We start from the raw sequence: 18,856 nt of genomic DNA, 5'->3' as shown, positions 1-18,856 counted from the left end.
TTTATTACATTTCATCTTTTAGTTGGTGTAGTACTACCACTCGTTTCTTCACATTATATACGTACAATATATATGGCCAACATCATATAGCCAGAAGTTTAGTTGTCAAAGAATTTCAGGGTGTTTAGTTTTATCAAAGAATTCCAGGATGCTTAGAGGGTGCTTGGATCCAAGAGACTTATTTTAGTCTTACTAAAAATAGTCTCTTTAAGAGGCTAAAGTTCCAAGCACCCCTGACTAAAGAGGGGCTAAAACTAATCTTGAGACTAAAATTTTTTAGTCAGGGGTACCCCTACTAAAGTGTGGATTAGTCCTCTCTCTACTCATTTAACTCCTCTCCTTTAACACAGGCGAGTTCTGGATTGGAGGGTTTGGAGGATAATAAATGCTCATTAACTTGATTTTAGCCTTTTTAGTATTTGGATCCAAGCATGGGTGAGGCTAGCATGCTTTAGTCCCACTACTTTTTGCCATGGGACTAAAACGTATCCAAGCACCCTCTTAGTTTTATTTGAGGGGTGGGTTGTGCTGGACAGCATTATTGTGACTAGCCTTTTTAATAGTACTATATGCATAATTTGGCGAGGAGTGCTCGCTATATGTACCACCTTTTCTTAATTTCAAGTTTGGCTCCATGGCGCAATCCATCGATACTACTATTGTACAAAAGTATACATTTTTTAAAAGGCTAGAGGGCGGGGCAGTCTAGCTTGGTCGGTTTCACGAGAGGCGAGGGCCTTTGAGATTTGACGGCTCATTACTGCTGGAAGGCAGGGCCTTGTGATTTGACTGCTCGTATAAATGCGCCGACGACCTGATCGAGGAGGAGCAAAGAACCATGCGGTATACTCAAGTTTTCCAATGGAGTAGTACTGCGACGGAGGAGCACGAAACACGGCATCCCAGTGCCATATGGCGATAAAAATGATCTAATTTTCTTGTCATCTCATTGTTAGCATTGTTCTATTCATTCCCTCAAAAAAACATTGTTCTATTCATGCCTCGCAGAGAACGTGACACGTGCGGTGAAACACCCGAAGCAAAAGATGAAACACAGCAGCAAAAGAAGAAGGAAGATTATCACCCCAAATGATCTAATTCGCCGCAGAGTCGTAACTGCTTCTTCATCTCCTCCACGACCTCCATCTCCTTGCGCATCTCCTTCGCCATCTTCTTCATTCTGTCCATGACGAGGGATTTCTCGATGCGATCCTTCATCATCTGTTCCACGGTCGCATTAGGTACCTTGACAGCAGCCGGGTGCTCGATGCGGAGCTTCGCCAAATCCTCCTTCTGTTCCATGACGAGGGCCTGCAGCATCTTCATCAAGGAACTACCATTCTCCTGCAGCTTCTTCCAGCCGGCGTTCTTCTCCTTCAACAGGTCGATCTCGTGGCAGAGCTTCACCTTGTCCTCCTGAAGTGGCAGGATTTCGTCGGTCGCCTTCTTCTCCGAGGCAATGCTCTTCTTTAGCAGCTTCACCAAGCTAGCGGTCAACTCCCGCTGCTGATTGAGCTCAGGGGCATGTCTTCGAGGCTCTCCTTAAGCAACTCAATCAAGCCTTGAATGAACTCCTTCTACTTATTGAGGTGCTTATTGAGCTGATCGGGCATGCCATCGAGGGATAACGACTCCAGCTCCGCCGGCTCGGCATGTTCGCCTCCGCGGCTAGGGCACTCCTGGGAGCCATCGCCTACCTGTGAGAGATCTTTCGAGGTCTCTGCATGGCGGCGAGCCCTCTCTTTTTTTCCGCAGCCTTGGTTGCTGCTCCCTTGTTACAAGTAGTTCTCGACCTAGAGCTCTGCTCACCGGCCATGGCAACGAGGGACGAAGAAGAAGCACTTATGAGGAGGAAAGGTAGAGTAATTTTCGGTTAGGTAGTTCCCCTTTTTATAACCTAAATACTAGCACTAGTACTAATACCTGCATAGTGGGAACACGTTCAGGTTTGGTACATACTAGTAGGTGTGAGTAGGCTTTCGAATGTGATGGCAACAAGGTAATGATTAATTGATGGTTTTGGTTTCGAGGCCCGGAACGGCTCCCGATAAGTTTAGCGGAACATAAATTTCAAGTACTACGCTACTCAACTGCGTAAATATTATGTTACTGTCAAAAATTGGCACAAAATACGAAGGAGACCAATGGAAGTACTACTAGCAACCCATGATTTAACTACTCGCATGCGCGCAGTGGAGTAATAATGTCTTTCTTCCGCCCTCATGTCCACTCAATTTGCATGCGCTGTATTAATTGACCATCAATGAAGTGAACGAGTTTACACGCGTCAAATTATCACATGGGGTGGATCTTGGTACAAAATTGCGTCCTCCCATGTACCCGTGTGTGCGTGCGAGGGAATGAGTGCGTGCGTGCCGTGCATTCATATCTTCGCTTCATGCATTGTAACATCCCAAATTTTCAATTTGGAATGTTATACACTAGATCATATGCATATCATATTTTCTTGCATTTTGGTTGATCCTAGAAATTTCACGCAACTCAAGGACCCTCGGAGAGAGTTGGAGATTTCGTTATTTCCATATTTGAGAGTTTTCTCAAATTTTGAAAAAAATAGGATCATTTGATTTATTTATTTTATCTTCAATAATTTTCCGGTGTCAAAATATGAGAGAGGGAATAATATGACTTTCCCAAATTTAGGAAAAATGAAGATATAATAAATAGATCAATTTTGCTTTCCGTTGTTTATTTGCATTTTATTTGGATAGGGAAAAATGCGCGTTTCCGAAAATTGCATTTTAGGTCCGGAGAAAAGTTCATTTTGTTCGGCTCATTTTTAGGAGTCGGGGAAAATTTACTTTAGATTTTTCGGAGTTCGTTTATATCCCTTTTTGTTTTTTTTTCTGCGCGAGGAAACTATAAAAAAAACAGCGCCTTGGGCCAAAGGCCCAAGCCAAGCCACCTACCGCCGCGCTCCCAGGCGCCAGGCGCCGAGCCAGGAGCCGGTCGGCCGCCGCCGCCTCTTGCTAGGACCGAATCCTTTTAGGATTCTAGGGCGCCCCCTTGTCCCCTTTTCCTTATTTCGTTTTCTTTAGTCCTACTCCGTTTATTTTCTAGATCTTTCCTACTCCTATTCTAATTCCTTGTCCTCTATCCCAAGTAAACCCCTCCCCTCCCCAATATAAATACCCAAGCACCCCCCCTCTAAACACATCAAATCAAAGCTCTCCTCCACACCGCGCCTTGCACCGCCGCCGCGCCGCATCACACCGCGCCCTGCGTCACCGCAGCCGCGCCGCATCACACCGCGCCCTGCGTCACCGCCGCCGCGCCGCATCACACCGCGCCCAGCGTCACCGCCGCCGCGCCGCCTCACCCGCGCCGCCACCCCACCCCCGCGCTGCCGCCGCACCTTGCCGCCGCCGCCCCACACCCGCGCCGCCGCCGCACCTTGCCCACGCCGCCGCCCTACGCCGACGCTGCCGGAGCCCCGTTCACCGGAGACCTCGCCAAGGTAGCCCCGCGCTACATCTATTCTTTTCCTCGGATCGTTCTCTTCTAATCGTTCTGATTCTTTTCTTCTATAAACCGTTCCGGTTTTCTAGATTAGTTTTTCGATCGGTTTTTCTTCTCCGAAACCCTAGGTCGGATTCGTTTTCTTCTCCGATTTAGTTGCCTTTGGACCGTTCGCCGGACCGTTCGTCCTAACGAACGTGATCACCGGATTCTTCTAGGTTAACGACGTCCGTTCGTTTAACCGTTCTTCTTTTTCTTTTCGTCGGATTTATTCCGCGATCGCGATCTCAGATCCGATCTTCTTCCTAGTTTATTTTTCCGCTCGTTTATCGGAATCAGGTGATTCAAGCGCCTGGAGTTTCGTCTCGAAACCGCTGTTCCGTCTAATCAACTTGAACAAGCTTTTGTTACAGTAAAATTTTGACCTAGTTTCAACTTGCTAGAACTGAGTTGTTTTCTTCCGCCGTTTGTTTTTCGTTCTTTCTTTGCAACCGGAGTTCTTAAGTTGAACTACCTGGTTCGTTCTCTTGTTCGAGTTTTACCTGTGCATTAGATGAGTACTTATTGTATGCTTGTTGTTTGTCTACGATAGATTACCCGGATTGCGCCGCTTGTTACTTCGAAACCCTAGGACTCGCGGATCATCAGCAAGGCAAGTAACACTTTGATCATACCTTTTCTACAACCCATGTTTTATTGCATTAGATCAATCCTCACACATTGCATGATTAGGATCTAATTAAATTGTGGGATGGGAAGTAGATGAGGTAGTACCTATTACCTGTATTATTATGAAACATTTGGGAGTTACTTCTACGTTTGCTTATTATGCCATGCTATGCTAGTAGACGTGGATTGGGTGAGTGATATCCATGACAGATGTGAGATGATAATTTTAATGGTTTATTTAAGGTGGCAACTTAAACACACATCTGGGTGGATTGAGGCACCTGATGTCTATCAGGACTTGCCTGTTTTTTTTGGACCGCCACCCAGGCTCAAAGGGATCATAAGATCTTTCATGCTAGAAACTTCCGTGTGCAGCCACATGCTACTATGGGCTCTAGCATAGTTGACTAAGTTGTGCGAACTCTTACGGGGTGGACTAGCAGATGTAGGGGATGTAGGTGTACCGGTCTACCCCACATGTAAGGTGCTAGTGCTTCTGAAAGACTATGTCTCGGTCATCTGTATCTCAAACACCATGTAGTGCGAGAAAACAAACGGAGGCGATCGAGTCATGTGGGGAAAAGTGCGCAACCTCTGCAGAGTAACAAACTAATCATGATTAGCCGTGTCCCCGGTTATGGACAACTTGAGTATCTAGTACTTGAATATCATTGTGAATCTCAACATGTTACTTCTAATTAATGTTATTGGGTTTTAATTACTTTTAATTGGGATTGAGAATGCTGTCAACCATTCTCAATGTTTCACAACCACCATGATAGTTAAATAAATTTATTCCTTTGCAGTAGGGAAAAATTGGCTTTACGCAAAACTGTAACAATAGAGCTTTCCACCAGCCATATATGCATGTAGTATAGCTGTTTCATTCCATTACTCTCTATGTGTTACTTTGCCAGCATATTCCATGTGCTGACCCGTTTTTGGGCTGCAACGTTAATGTTGCAGACTTTTCAGACGACGATTGAGGTGCGTTTAGGTCGTGGTTCTATACTCAGTGATGCCGCTGGAGTTGATGGACCCATTTATCTTCCAAGTCTTCCGCTGTTATCGATATTATATGGCCTTCTGCCATATTTATTGTAATAAGTTCTTTTTGAGCCATCGATGTAATAAGTGTGTGATTGCAACTCTGCTATAAAACCTCGATGTACTGTGTGGTGTCAGCATTACTGATCCAGGGATGACACCGTAGCACAGTAGACGTGATCCATTCGGGTCAGGTCGCTACATGCATGTACCGCCAGTATGGCTCAGGGAGGACGAGTACATTCTTCTGGAACCAGCAGCACGTCACTGTGATCAATCCACGCAAGGAGGTCGCGACAACGCCTCCACATGTGCCACATGGCTTCATGAACTTTAAGAGAGACACTGTGCAGTGTGCCATTGGTATTCTAGTTTACGTGTTTTGCACATACTCGAAGTACTAGTAAGGTACACGTGCATTGCACGCATCAGATTTTGCAACCAAATTATGAATAAATACCACAGTTTAGCATGTAAGCTCTGAGTCATATATGCCTGATGTAGCCCTTCTTTTAATTCTTATATTTCATCTCATTCAAAATCAATTAGTTTTTATAAAAAAGCTAAGAACGCGAGAATAGGAAAAACATGGGATTATAGCGGAATGTTGTCTTGAATCCTACAGGATTGTACGAGTGTTTGATTGTGCATAGAAAAAACGCAGAATTCTTTCAAAGAGGTTTGAGTGGATGGGATGTTTCCTATGAAATCTAGTGCAAATGAATCATATGGAAAAATTCCTATGGTTTACAATCCTACGAATCAAACAACCAAGATAGGAAAAATTCCTAATGATTGGAATCCTCCAAAATTCCTTTGATAATCCTTTGAATCATAGAAGCCCTTAATCTATTTTATGATTCATGGAATTGTGCGTTGTAAAGCATAAAGTAAAAACAAATAATGGCAATTCAACAAGAAAAAAAGTTTGGGCAATTATGATACGGAAGATTGTAGAACAAAAGAGAACCACTGTTGTTTTGAGGTTTGTGCATTATGCTTAAGTTCAAGCATGGAGTCCGCTAGATTGTACATGTGGCAAAATCCGGTGGGGGCTAGAAGATGGTACGAGGGGCCGAGTGCAGGGAGACTATGAAGGAATGCACAAGTGCGAGATCGATATTTAGAGAGAGGGGGCGAACACGTGCGCTGTTGCGTGCAGTGGCGAAGCCATGAAAAATAAATGAGCTAGGGGGCAAGCATTGCTAATCCTTTATGAGGAGAGTCAATTCACGAACTTAAACCATTTTTAGCAGCAATTGTCTAATGATCACATTCATATTAGCCTCGATATATAGTGATGTTAGGGGGGAGGGGGGCAGGGCCCTTACTGCCCCCTGTCTTCCCCATTGTGCACACGTCTAAGAGATGAAGTGGAAGGCATGGATGATGAGAGGGGGACATTGGATATATAATTAATGTGGGTGTATTAGCTATATATGTTAATCCTATATAGAGAGGTATCGATTGATCGATGTGGACGTGGGAAAGAGGGTGAGATCTCACTGGATATATCGATTGATCGATTTGTGTGGAAAACTATGAAAGACCTAGCTATATATACACATACATAGAGGAACCTCGATCATTGCGCATGCACGCGTGAGAGATAAAGAATGCCCGATATGATGGAGAGGGGGATGTGTGTGGGTGTGTGCCTTCATGGGAGACCGACCTGAAGAAAAAGATTGCATGCGTGCGATGGATAATGCCGACAGGTAGTGTGTGTGCATGCATGCACGAGAGAAAGTTAGTGGTACAATTATAAAGAGAAGACTATACTGTGTGGGTGTAAAATAATAGGTGAGGTCATAATCAATGTAAAGTTGAATTCAAATATTTGAATAAGAGATCATGATGTTTGAAACCCATGCATGCATGAATATAACGGAGATCTGCGCGGTGTGGTTTGGAAACGAGCATGTTGTAATGTATACACATTGAACAAGGTCATACTGATTTGAATTTGAGATACCGATGGCAGACATCATTTGGCCACGTCACATCTGTGCATGGACACACTATTCTAATTGGAGATGATGGGCGGCTTTCGCATCACATATCTATATCCATACCCCTATATATATTATATTTTATATTTTTTTACATTGTGTGCGGGTAACTTTAACTTTGAAAGATGGTCGTTGGATGAGGCGAATCCGATGGTCCAAAGATGGCAAATTTGAGCACTACTGGCCGTTGGATATCATCTATATTCCACCCATGTATAATCCAGAAGACTCCATGGTTGAACTTAAGCATAATGCACAAACATCAAAACACAAGCACTTCTTATTTGTTCTAGAATCTTCCGTATCAGAATTGCCGAAATGTTTTTCTACATGATTTGCCATTATTTGTTTTTACTTTATGTCTTACGACGCACAATTCCATGAATCTTAAAATAGATTAGCTTTCTTATAAAAACTTGATGATTTTGAATGAAATGAACTATAAGAATTAAACGAACATCTACATCATGCATATATGACTCCAAGCTTGCATGCTATAATGTGGTATTTATTCATAATTTGGTTGCCAAATCTCATGTGTGCAATGCACGTGTACCTTACTCTAGTCTAAATGGTATTTGTGTGTGTGTGTTGTGCGTGTTGAGGTGAAAATTGTCTTTTTTTGGGTACACGTTAAGCTTGTTCTTCCGAAATTTCAAGCTGCGCCTTGTTATGCCGAAAATTCAAGCTAGCGTCTCTGTCTATCGTGCTGCGAAACTCCCGCTTCTTCAACCCGCGCCTTGTTAGCCCGAAATATTTAAGATATATCTTTGTCTCGTTGTGCTCCGACAACTCCCTCCATCTCAACCCGCGCCTTGCTATTCTGAAATTACAACGCGCGCGAAAACTCCCACCTCCTGTGAAATCCCGACACGCGAAATGCCCGTGGTACCCCTGAACCGAAAGAACCGCCTCAAATCGGTGGGGGTACTTTCTTAACTTACCCCACATTTCGGACAAGCACGTCTCTAAGCCATGGTTCCCCACTGCCATCCCATCGGCCCACCCATTCGTACACCGAGGCCGCGAAAACCCGCGACGAAACCCCACACCCTGCTCCGTCTGCCACCCAGCCGGAGCCTCTTCCCCGACGACATCGTCCACAGCAACACCTCGACGTCCCTCATCCACCGTATAGGATGAGGATCCGTTGTCGATCTCATCGTCCCGCCGGTTCAGCCACCCCGTCCTCCACCTCCAAGGAGCTGCCCCGATGTTCCCCTCGTCTTTTGCGCCACCTCCATTCCCACACCGCCGTCTTCACCTGCACCACCAGAAGAGCATCATCATCACCGTTTCCTCGGATGAAGCTGCGGCCTAATCGGCGCCACCAAGGTGGTTGTACACTAGTCGCCGCATTTTCTTGTTGATTCGATCTCACGGTGATGCTAGCACTTTTTCCCGAGCCGACACGGCGCGACTCCATCCACGGCGGCGTTGCCGGCCACTTCCTCCATGGCGTCGCTCCCTCGGTGGCGGCGTCCACATCAGTAGGAGCAGCTGCTGCTTTAGTTCTCGCTCACACTGCTGCTCTGCTCTTGCTCTCGTTCCCCTGCCTGGTCTGCTCTTGCTATTGCTCTTGCTCGCGCTGTTGCTCTCGCTCTTGCTCTTGCTCGCGATGCTGCTCTGATTTAGCTACACTTCAGTTGACTGAATCGACTTTTGGGTCAGTCGCTGGAGAAAAATCTCGGCATGGGGGGGGGGCAGAGGGATAGCCGAGGCGATGGCGGACCGGCCGTGGGGAGTGTTTTCGGGGCGGCGCACCGCCAGCCGCGGGCGGCGGGGGGCTGCTGTTTGGCCGGTGGTGGCTGGCGGCTCAGGGGGTGGAGGTTGAAGATGAACCATAGGCCCTTGATTTCGTATCCAACGGCTGCAAAATCGACTGACCAGAGATGAAAAAGTCCGTCGACCGACGTGTAGCCTCACCTTGCTAGTGCGTTCAGTTTCGATAGTTAAGTTCAGTTTCGACAGTTAAGTTCAGTTTCGACAGTTAAATTCAGTTTCGACAGTTAAGTTCAGAGACGAGCGGCTGATGTATTTTACATCTAGCACTTTGTGGTTATGTATTTTATGTCATGTATTGGAGATGCTATTAGAATTCCACTCAGGTTAACGTTGTTCATTGTCTCTCTTGTCCTGCTTCAGCCTCGGCGTCGTACAACTCACCGGAGCTGCTCCAACGACGAAACCCTCTATCACAGCGGAGCAGTACCTCGGGCTCCATCTCCAGACACCTAAGATCTTCTTCCCCTCCTCCGACAGCGAAGTCAGCCAGAGCATCCTCACCGGCCAACCCAATCACGCTGAGATCGACATGGCTTCGCCAAAGAGGTTGTACACTTTTTGCATCTCTCTTTTACTCTACATTTTATATGTATTGTCCACTGAGCACTCGTAGTAATGGGAAATACGATTATATTATCCTACTATATGACAAGCAGTGAGGTACCAGGCAACTTATGTATCCGTGATGGACTCTCTTGAATGCCATCATTATTTATCTCTGCGAGTTTGAGCTGTGCATTTGTCGATGGGCCTGGAAGTTGAGCTAGTATGGCAGTGGCCTGGGTCCAAAGTTATAGAAGTAGCACAAAAACATTTTTTCAGTGTAGGATTTTCCTTGCTCAAGCCTACCTACTAGAATCGCCAGTGCTTGAAATGAAAAGTGAATGGAAATCATCGGAATTGGAAAGTTTCCTATGGTACTACTTTTCATGAATTTGGTGCAAAGGAATGGAGCAAAGGAAAACTGTAGGATTTGTTCCTTTAGTGTCTCCTTGAAAGAAAAACCGTAGGAATTCTAATTTCCACTTCTCCTCCTTTTCATGTTCCTATTCATCAAGCACAAGACTAAGAGATAGTAGCATATAACCATACATTTTCTTGTCGTTTGACTTAATCTCACCATGCTTTTCTGCATCCTGTGATCTTCCAATTGTTGTGAATCAAACACCCAGATTGGCAGAAATCCTGTGTTTTTGAATTCTCTGTTTTGCACGTGCATTCCTATCTGATTCCTGTCTATTTCCTATCCCTGCATTGTTAGAATCCTCAAATTCAAACAAGCCCTTACTCAATTACTTCTGTTACAGATATGTGCCCAACAAAACCTTGTGTGATTTGTCCTGCTCCTGTGGCACTGTGTTCCACCCCCGCTCAGCTGCTCCAACGACGAAAGGGTTCACCACAGCAGGGATTCGCTCTCCAGACTGTCTTTCGCCGCCTTAGATCTTCTTCCCCGCTGCCGGCAGCCACGACAATTGCATTACCATCATCAACTGAGTAGATGACCTTGAGGACTACACGGGTCCGCAAGAGAGGTCGCACTCTTCCGTGTCTCCTTAGGTTATGCTTCGCTTAATATGATGACATGCTACATTATCGTCGTGTTCACCTATTAGACTCCGAGTCAGGTCCAAACTAATGCTGAAACTTGAGTTTTTAAATGGTTGTGGGGTACATATTGGGGCAGCAATTAGTACTATCTCTCTACTATCTGGTTAATCTCCGGTGTCTACTATGAGTTTCATGTTGGGTGCAAACAAACATTAAAGGAGCCATTATCTGTATTTTTTAACTAAAGCTATTATCTGCCTGCTATCATTGGTTTTGGGTCTATCCATAGTTTGCTACCATCACTCTGGATTTGTGTATGCACTCCTTACATAATCTCACTATGTTTTATTCCTATGCATGCCAGTTATTGTACACAATGGAACTGAGCATGTAGAGCAAAAGAGACGAGCCTTGCGTGGCAATAAAATTTCATGCAGACATCGTTCCATGGTGGGCGAAAGGCAGCACCCTCCACCCATTTCTGATCGTAATCAAGAGGAAGATAACTGTTCTGAGGGGGATTCAGAAGGAGAAGACCACTCCTATTTACCCCATGAGGTCTTCGCTCTAACTTGGCATGCTGATGTTGGTAATATCATGCATATGGTGCCTTGAATTGCTTACTGTATACATTAAAGATGTCATCTTCTTAGTTTAGACATGCTTTGTGTCAATGCCATCTGTTTAGTTTCTTTATCGTATATGTGAATCATGCAATGCCATCTTGTCTAGCTAGGCATCATATATGTGAATTTTGCCATGCCACCCTGGTTAGCCAGTCATCTTATATGTGAATTATATCATGCCATCATTTTTTTATTATGTGTTAAATTTGTCAACAATTTTAGTACATTCAATTACTCTTCCTGTGCATCAGCCATTCGACACGGTCATGGAAAAATCTGGAGTGGAAACAAGGACTTCAGAGCAGACAATGCTATCTGACGAAGCGCATGTCTTGCTAGTTACTGATAGCTCCTCAGAGGAGGATTCAGAGACAGATGACCAGTCATATTTCCCCCCCAAGGTGCATGCCCTAACTTGGCAGGGTTATGTTGCACATATCGTGCGTATGGTATCTTGCATTGCTATGTCATTTGCTTAGTTTAGACATGCTTTGTGTGAATGCCACCTGTTTAGTGTCTAATTACCATATATGTAAATTATGCAATGCCATCTTGTTGCAAGACATTATATATGTGAATTATGCAATGTTATCTTGTTGCAAGGCATTATGTATGTGAATTATGCAATGCGGCCATGCTGTTTAGGCAAGCGTCATATATGTGAATTATATCATGCCATCCTTTTTTTTTGTATTTCTCAATGCTTTTGTCGACAATGTTTGAATATTCAACTGCTCTTCCTGTGCATCAACCATTTGAATTGGTGATGGAGAAATCTGGAGTGAAAACAAGGTCTTCAGAGCAGACAATGCTACCTGCTGAAGCAGATATCTTGCTGGTTACAGATAGCTCTTCAGAGGAGGATTCAGAGGCAGATGACCAGTCCTATTATCCCCCTGAGGTGTATGCTCAATCTTGGCAGGGTTATATTACTCATATAATGCATATGTTGTATTGCAATGCTTAGTTTTTACATCATATACACAATATTGAATGACATCTCCTTAGTTGACACATCAGATATGCGATTGCCCTCTGCTCACTTCCTTAGTATAGAAATCATATATTTGAATTATGTCATGCCTTGATGTTTACATAGACAGCATGTATCTGAATTATGGCATGCCAACCCATTTTCTAAAGACATAATATAGTTATATCATCTCATCCTGTTTACATAGTCATCATATTTTAAATTATGTCATTCTATCCGTGAATTATATCATGCCATCATGTTTCCATCGACGGCATGTTTGTGATTTATGGCATGCCAACCACTTTAATAGACACAACGTATAATTATATCATGTCATCCTGTTTACATAGTCATCATATTTTGAAGTATGCCATTCTATCCTATTTAGTTAGCCATCATACATGTGAAATTGTGTCATGCTATCCTGTTTAATTAGCCATCATATATGTGAAATTATGTCCTGCTATTCTGTTTGCTTAGACAACATAAAAGTGAATTATTTCATGCCCTGTTTTCTTCCCTACTATCCATTGCACCTGTCTATCTTACAATGTCTGTACATTCAATTACTTTTCTTGTTTATCAGCCATTTCAATTGGAGGGAGTGATGGAAGTATCTGTGGGAGTAAAAACACGGTCTTCAGAAAAGATCGTGCTACCTGTCGATGCAGATAGAACCACGTTTGTACTTGCCCCAGAACCCGCCCCACCACACATAACCCAAACTCATGTAGATTGTACCCCTACCCAGTTGGACAGAGAACCAGCTACACCCCTTCTAACCCCAACCCCAGCAGATAGACACCCAGTTCCCGTTGACACAGCACCATCTCCACCAGAGAGCACCCAAACACGAGCAGTTAGTAAGGCAACTGTAGTGCCCAAATCACGAGGACCACCACTCTGAACCCGAAGTCAATGCTTAATGAAGAAGAAGAATTGTTCTCAGGTTAGGTTCCGTAGCTATGGTTCATACTACTTTGCTCTTGCATCACTATACTTACTGATACCAACTAATTTCAAATTTGAAGGATGCAATTGAAACTCCAATGGTGCAACAGGTATGTTTTAAACCTGTTTCTTCAACGTGTTTGGCTGTTTGCTGTTGTAACTTGCTCTATGTTGATTTCAGTTTCAATTGAATAAATGGTTATGTTCTCATGCCATGCACATTACAAGTGTTGTTATTGCTTTGTAGTTTCCCACACTTATATTCTGTCTATGCTGCTTTTTCTTAAATAGATATGATTCGAACTGTATCTATCTTGATTTGGCAACATAAACTAGAATGATATAGACCATACAGTGACCATACTACATAGATATATGTTTGTTTCATGATGTTATCCTATCCACCTTACTACTGAACTAGTTTACCAAAATGAGTTTCATATACTACATTGTAAACCTGAGATGTGTTTGTTTGTTTCTCTTTTAGAACGCGGATAAAATATTGGAGAAGAGTACCTTGTTATGCAATGGTAAAGGAAGTAATGCAGATAAGGTTCAAGATAGTGAGACATCCCTGTTGGTCTCCAAGAAAGTTGATAAAAACTATATTGAAGACACTGAGACAACCCCAAAGTCCTGTCTTGATGTAGTGTTCGAGTTACTGGCTACCACTTCTGGCACCAGCTCTTCGAACTCGTTGCCTGAATCAGTTCAGCTTCTTGAGTCTCAACTTCAAGTTGAAATACATCGATCAGATGTTATGCGACAGGAAGCCGAAGGACTGAAGAAGTCCCTGCAGAATTCAGATGCATACTTTCTGGTGCAACAACAAGCGCTGGAGGACTTAAGCGCCAAACAAGAGAAAGTTAATAAGCTTGCTAAGCATCATGCCAGCATTATGGGTACCCAAGATATTGTTTCTTGAGCTCTTCTAAAGTGGTTTCAGTTCTGGACTTGTTTTGCTGCGGCGTTTATATGCTACTGTGTTCCCTATATTTGCACTGGTGGCGAACTTTGATGCCTAGTGGATGTAATATGTGTAATAGCCGTGATAGCCTAGTGTAAGTTGCTTGCTTATTTATTTCCTTGTTGTCTTGTTTATTTGTTTGCTTGTAGTCAGTGCAGTTATTTTTCTGCGGTTTGCTAGTGGATGCAATAACCCATTTTTTAAAACTAGGCCACAATAACCATGGGCTAATATTTACTGTAGTGACATTGGGCCTCCTACGGGCCGTAGAAACAGTGGGCCTTCTACGGGCTGTATAAACGGTGGGCCTTCTACGAGCCGTAGAAACAGTGGGCCTTCTACGGGCCGTAGAAACAATGGGCCTTGTACGAGCCGTAGAAACAATGGGCCTTCTACGGGGCGTATCATCAATGGGCCTTATACGGGCCGTATGATCGATTGGCCAAACATAGGCCAAACAGACCGCATTCTGGCCATAAACGGGCTGGAGTTGGAATCGTCCGTTCATGGGCCGACCATAACGGGCCATCATTAATAGGTCGTATTTGATGACGCTATGTAAACAGCCCAACGTATTAACGGACCACAAACGGGCCGACTGTAACCAAGGGTTGAATTTGGCCCACAAGCAGAAAATGACAGTAACGGGCCGTAAGTAAAAGAATGCTGGAAAATAGCCCAAGAATAAATGGGCTCTTAGAAGGAAGAAAGATAACATGGGCTGGAAACGGCCCAACGGAATAACGGGCCATCAATGGGTATAAAGTGATACACTGTTCTTTATGGGCCAGTTTCACCACGGGGTGTTAATGGGTGTAAAGTGATACATTGTTCATTACGGGCCAGTTTCACCACGGGCCGTTAATAGGCCAAGAGTTACATAGGGCATCATATGGGCCAAAAGACGTCATGGGCCATACATGGGCCAGAAATGAAAATGGGCTGGAATCATATTGGATGGCCCAGATAACGCTAGTGGGCCTAATTCGAATAGGGCGTAACGGGCCTTGGGTTAGCGGGTTGTAAATGGGCTATATGCGAATAGGCCGTTAACAGGCTTTCCATGGGTCGGCCCGCCACCTTTTGACCAAGTCAAACGGGCTGGCCTTTTCATAGGACTGGGCCTCTGTTGGGCCGTGCCACGTGTCGACGTATCATAAGCGCCTTCTGTCCAATGAGTGGATGACATCTGTCCCAGCGATGAGCCGACACGTGTTTCCTCCAACCAATGATGATTTTACACGTGGAAAATCCCCATTGGTCGGGGATGTTAACGGGTTATCGGATCCAAAACCCGACCTGATAGCTTAACGGCGTTCCGTTACGGTGGATGCCACGTGTCGGTCACCCTTGACGAAAGCACTTCTGTGACGCGCGATTTATCGTCATGGAAGTAGACACTTCCGTGATGATAATTTTGGTAATGTTATGGAACACTTCTACGGCAGCACAGGTATGACTATCTTGATTCTGTCATAAAATCTTCATGGATGTACATGCATGATAGAAAACGCGACCTACTGTGACAAACACGTATCATCATGGAAGTGTATTTTTTGTGTAGTGTAAGGTAATACATGAATGATGGTTGAAGTTGGCAACAATCATGATTGTAGGTTCTTATTGAATAGAGAAACGAATTCAAATTTAGTTCGAATTGCAGCGATAATATAGACATTTGGAATGCACTAAAATATTGGTATGAGTAGGTTACATGCATTATACAGCCAACGAAAAAATTTAATTGGACATAAATGTTGGTATGAGTAGCTTTGAATAGCATTTGTATAGTAAAACGGGACAAGACTCTCTCTTTGTGTGGTGTGAATAGTTTTATTTTTACGTTCTTTTCATTGAGGGAAGTGCGAATTGATTTGGTACGTAGAAGTACAATATTACACGTTAGGCTTGTCCCTAAAATTCAACTCGCGCCTTGTTATATCCCGAAAATTCAGATATCGTGCGCCCAAAACTGGCGCCTTCACAACCCACGCCTTGCTATCCCGAAAATACAATGCGCGCGAAAACTCCATCCAGCTGCCAAATCCCGACACGTGAAATCCCTCTTCTACCCCTGAGCTGAAAAGGCCGCTAGTTCAAATCGGTGGGGGTACTTTTGTAACACACCCTACATTTTGGACAAGCGTGTCCCTAACTCATGGTTCCCCCCTCCCATCTCCTCCTTTTCGCCATTCGAAATCCCAGGCCAGCATAACCTCTCCGCTCCAACCGTGAAACCCCACCCTCCTCCGTCTGCCACCTCACCGCTGCCCAGCCGGAGCATCTTCCCCGACGACGTCGTCCATCGCAACAGCTTGACATCCCTCATCCACCTCCTCGGATGAGGATCCATCGTCCATCTCGTCGTCCCGCCGGTTCAACCACCCCGTCCTCCACCTCCAAGGAGCTGCTCCGTCGATCGCCTCATCTATCGCGGCTGCTCCATCCCCACAGTGCCGCCTTAACCTGCTCCACTGGAACCGCAGCATCCTCACCGACTCCTCGGACGAAGCCGAGGCCTACTCGGTGCCACCAAAGAGGTTGTACACTCATCGCATCACACCTTCTCCTTAACTCGACCTCCCGGTGCTGACGGTGCTCCATCCCGCACCCCATGGAGCGGCTACCTCGAAGCCAGCACCGCAGGTGACATCTCCACGGTGGCTCTCCCCCAATGCGAGGCCCCTTCGGTGGCAGCGTCCATACCAGCCGGATCTGCTGCTACTCCGGCTCTCGCTCGCTCGCGCTGCTGCTACTGCTCTCCCCCTCGCTCGTGCTACTGCTCTGCTCTGATTTAGCTACACTTCAGTCGACTGAATCGACTTTTCGGTCAGTCGATTTTCAGGGGGTGGGGGGCTCGCCGGAGTTAAGGATGAACCACCCGCAGCGGGAAGGGGACTCGCCGGAGAGGTACCCCACTATCTATCTTAGGGTTTAGGGTGGGGGCAGTGGTTGCTGGCGGTGGGGGCGCGATGGTGGGGCGGTGGCGTGGGGATCGCCAGAGAAAAAGCTCGGCGCGGCGGGAGGGGGGGCTAGAGGGCTGTCCGGGGCGGTGGCGGACCGGCGGTGGGGAGTTGTTTCGAGGCGGCGGCGGACCGGCGGTGGGGAGTTATTTCGGGGCGGCGAGGTGGCCGGCTGTTCAGCTGGTGGTGGCCGGCGGCTCAGGGGGTGCTGGTTGAAGATGAACTGCAGGCCCTCCCTAAACTACATGTCAAGTGCCTCTCTGCTACCATTGCGTTCATTTTCGACAGTAACATTCAGATTCCACAGTAAATTTCAGTTTCGACAGTTAAGTTCAGAGTCAATAATTTTTACCTCATCTGTTGTAGTCAGGTGGTTTTTGGTGATGTAAATTTTACATCTATTTTACATCATCTATTGGAGATGCCATTAGAATCCCACTTGAGATTAACGATGTCAGTCTTGTGCTGCTTCAGCCTTGACGTCTTACGGCTCACCGGAGCTGCTCCAATGACAGAACAATCCATCACAACAGAGCAGTGCCCTGGATGTCATCTACAAATTGCTCAGATCTTCCTCCACACCTACGACAGCCACCTCTGCCTCAACTTCTTCAGCGACCAACCCAATGATGCTGAGGTCGACACGGCTACGACAAAGAGGTTGTACACTTGTTGCATCACTTATTACTCTACATTCATGTCAATCCATTAGGGCTATTTCCATTCAACGGAAAAACATATCAATAGGGGAATTTTCCTTTGGAACTCTACTATTCAATTATTCATGCATTTTGTTGAAAGGAATGGAGCAAAACATCCACCTGGACCTACTTTTAAAAATACCATGCATGAAAACAAGACCAAGTGCATTAGTGGCAGAATAACATTCTAACTGTACACGCTTTCATATGGTTTCACTTTATTTTGGTCACATTTCTTTGCATTCCTCTGCTGTTCCAATTCCTGTGAACCAAACACCCAAGTTGGTAGAAAGCATGTGTTTACAAATGCTCTGTTTACCATCTGCATTCTATCCTATTCCGGTGTTTTTAGAATCATGCAAGGCAAATGAGCCCTTACAGAATTACTTCAGTTACAGGTGGGTGTTGAAGGAAACTTTGTGTGGTTTGTCCTGCTCCTGCCAAGATGTCGTCCACCTCACCTGAGCTGCTCCATCGACAGAAGCATCCGCCAAACCAGACATCATGACTCCTAACCGTCTTTCGCCACCTCAGATCTCCTTCCCTGCTGCCGGCACCCACCGCAACGGCATCACCATCATCGACTCAGCAGATGAACCTGAGGAGTACACGGGTCCACAAGAGAGGTCACACTCTTTTGTTTATTCTTATGTTATCCATTGCTTAAAATTACCTGCTACTTTATCTCCTCTTCACCTCTTAGACTCCAAGTTAGGTCGAAATTAATGTTCAAACTTGAGTTCTAAATTAGTTCTGGGGCACATATCGAGGCAGCAATGAATAGTATCTTTGTCTAATATCTGGTTCACCTAGGGTATGCCTATGCTGTTCATCTTGGGTGGGAAACAAATAGTAAAGCAATAATCATCTGTCTTTTTATTAAATTAAAGCAATCATCAGCATGCTATCATTATTTTTGGATCCATCCACTTGTTGTTACCATCACTCTAGATTTCTGCATGCTCTCCTTACATAATGTCACCATATTTCTTTCGTATGCATGTCTGATATTGTACACAGTCATGCTGAACATGTAGTGAAAAAGAGAAGAGTTTTGCACGGAAATACAATGTCATGAAGAGATCGCTCCATGGTGGGTTCAATGGCAAACCCTCCCCCCTCTCCAGA

This window comes from Triticum urartu, chromosome 5A, assembly GCF_056163025.1.
Source record: "Triticum urartu cultivar PI428250 chromosome 5A, HENAU_Tu73, whole genome shotgun sequence".
NCBI classification, from domain to species: domain Eukaryota; kingdom Viridiplantae; phylum Streptophyta; class Magnoliopsida; order Poales; family Poaceae; genus Triticum; species Triticum urartu.
This window is presented reverse-complemented; position numbering follows the sequence as displayed.